This window comes from Ascidiella aspersa, chromosome 5 (genome assembly GCF_963924565.1).
Source record: "Ascidiella aspersa chromosome 5, kaAscAspe10.2, whole genome shotgun sequence".
Taxonomy (NCBI): Eukaryota; Metazoa; Chordata; class Ascidiacea; order Phlebobranchia; family Ascidiidae; genus Ascidiella; species Ascidiella aspersa.
The window spans coordinates 10,733,334-10,735,833 of record NC_139451.1 but is presented as its reverse complement, the minus strand read 5'-3'; the positions used below and the strand labels follow the sequence as shown (position 1 = coordinate 10,735,833).

Genomic DNA, 2,500 nt, shown 5'->3' with positions numbered 1-2,500 from the left:
GTCTAAGTACGAGCTCTCGTACAGTGAAACTGCGAATGGCTCATTAAATCAGTTATGGTTCATTTGATCGTACGTTTTACGTGGTTAACTGTGGAAATGCTAGAGCTAATACATGCGTGAAGCGCCGACCTCGCGGGAGGCGTGCTTTTATCAGACCAAAAACCGACCGGGCTTCGGCCCGCAACCTTTGGTGACTCTGGATAACTTTGCGGATCGCACGGTCTCGCACCGGCGACGGATCATTCAAGTGTCTGCCCTATCAACTTTCGTCGGTACGGTACTGGCCTACCGAGGTTCTTACGGGTAACGGAGAATCAGGGTTCGATTCCGGAGAGGGAGCCTGAGAAACGGCTACCACATCCAAGGAAGGCAGCAGGCGCGCAAATTACCCATTCCCGACGCGGGGAGGTAGTGACGAAAAATAACAATACAGGACTCTAAACGAGGCCCTGTAATTGGAATGAGTACACTTTAAAACCTTTAACGAGTATCCATTGGAGGGCAAGTCTGGTGCCAGCAGCCGCGGTAATTCCAGCTCCAAAAGTGTATATTTAAGTTGTTGCGGTTAAAAAGCTCGTAGTTGGATTTTGGGCGCAGGCGGCCGGTCCGTCGCAAGGCGTGTACTGGCCGTCCTGGCCTCACCTCCGGTTCTCCGCCGGTGCCCTTGACTGAGTGTCGGCGGCGGCCGGAACGTTTACTTTGAAAAAATTAGAGTGTTCAAAGCAGGCGATTCGCCTGAATAATGGTGCATGGAATAATGGAATAGGACCTCGGTTCTATTTTGTTGGTTTTCGGAGCGCGAGGTAATGATTAAGAGGGACAGACGGGGGCATTCGTACTGTGCCGTTAGAGGTGAAATTCTTGGATCGGCGCAAGACGAACGACTGCGAAAGCATTTGCCAAGAATGTTTTCTTTAATCAAGAGCGAAAGTCAGAGGTTCGAAGACGATCAGATACCGTCCTAGTTCTGACTATAAACGATGCCAACTAGCGATCGGGGGGCGTTAGTTTTACGACCTCTCCGGCAGCTTGCGGGAAACCAAAGTCTTTGGGTTCCGGGGGAAGTATGGTTGCAAAGCTGAAACTTAAAGGAATTGACGGAAGGGCACCACCAGGAGTGGAGCCTGCGGCTTAATTTGACTCAACACGGGAAATCTCACCCGGCCCGGACACAGTGAGGATTGACAGATTGAGAGCTCTTTCTTGATTCTGTGGGTGGTGGTGCATGGCCGTTCTTAGTTGGTGGAGCGATTTGTCTGGTTAATTCCGATAACGAACGAGACTCTGGCTTGCTAACTAGTTACGCGACCCAATCGGTCGGCGTCTAACTTCTTAGAGGGACTAGTGGCGTTTAGCCACACGAGATTGAGCAATAACAGGTCTGTGATGCCCTTAGATGTTCGGGGCCGCACGCGCGCTACACTGACCGGATCAGCATGTGCTCGCCTTGGCCGACAGGTCTGGGTAACCCGCTGAACCCCGGTCGTGCTAGGGATAGGGAATTGCAATTATTTCCCTTGAACGAGGAATTCCCAGTAAGCGCGAGTCATTAGCTCGCGTTGATTACGTCCCTGCCCTTTGTACACACCGCCCGTCGCTACTACCGATTGAATGGTTTAGTGAGGTCCTCCGATTGGACCTGGCGCGGCCGGCAACGGTCGAGCCGGCGTCCGAGAAGACGATCTAACTTGATCATTTAGAGGAAGTAAAAGTCGTAACAAGGTTTCCGTAGGTGAACCTGCGGAAGGATCATTAACGGTCTCGCAAACGCTTCGGCGAACGCGAAACTCGGACAAGCGAGAGAAAAAGTTTTTGCTACCCGGCGCCCGACCCGCGAGGAGCGGCGCGCCGGCCGGCGATTCGGTCACCCGGTAATGTTTGCGCGTCGAGTGCCGCGGTGCCGCGCGCTCCGGCTTCAAGCGTCGGCCTGGCCGACCGCTCGGCGCGGTATATTTTGTCACCCTTTAGTGCGAGGCACTGTGCGAGCGAAACAATCGTGGATGGCTCTTGGCGGTGGATCACTCGGCTCGTGAGTCGATGAAGGACGCAGCTAGCTGCGTGAATTAGTGTGAATTGCAGGACACATTGAGCATCGACGTTCTGAACGCAAATTGCGGCCTCGGGTCAATCCCGGGGCCGCGCCCGCCTCAGGGTCGCGTTGCAAACGTTCCGCGCGGGGATTTCTCCGCGCGGCTGCTGCGGCGTCGGACGCGCGAGCGCCCGTCCCGCTCAAGACAGCACGGCACGATGTGCGACGATCGCGACCAGAATCCCGCGCGGCGGCGGCGAGTCGACCTCGAAGAGGCCAACGGCTGGCGGCTCAAGGGCGGGAATCGAGGTGCGCGGCGGCGCGCGGCGCCGACGGCGAGCGCGGAACGGGAAGAATAGTCCCGGTCCTTACTTTCGGCCTGAGGTCGGACGAGGCTACCCGCTGAATTTAAGCATATTACTAAGCGGAGGAAAAGAAACTAACGAGGATTCCCTCAGTAACGGCGAGTGA

At 55.4% G+C, this 2,500-nt stretch overlaps 2 non-coding genes and 1 pseudogene across 2 annotated transcripts in view; all 3 read left to right on the top strand.

The window, feature by feature from the left end:
* LOC146143316 (small subunit ribosomal RNA) overlaps nucleotides 1-1,755 on the top strand; it is a 1,811-nt gene extending 56 nt beyond the window's left edge. The window contains exon 1 of the ribosomal RNA XR_014500314.1: nucleotides 1-1,755. This exon is cut by the window's left edge and continues 56 nt beyond it. This is a non-coding gene — a ribosomal RNA (small subunit ribosomal RNA).
* A 247-nt stretch (nucleotides 1,756-2,002) lies between these two features.
* LOC146143315 (5.8S ribosomal RNA) lies at nucleotides 2,003-2,156 on the top strand. Its single transcript, XR_014501060.1, has one exon. It is a non-coding gene; the product is annotated as a 5.8S ribosomal RNA (ribosomal RNA).
* Nucleotides 2,157-2,427: 271 nt separating this feature from the next.
* LOC146143314 (large subunit ribosomal RNA) overlaps nucleotides 2,428-2,500 on the top strand; it is a 2,113-nt pseudogene continuing 2,040 nt past the window's right edge.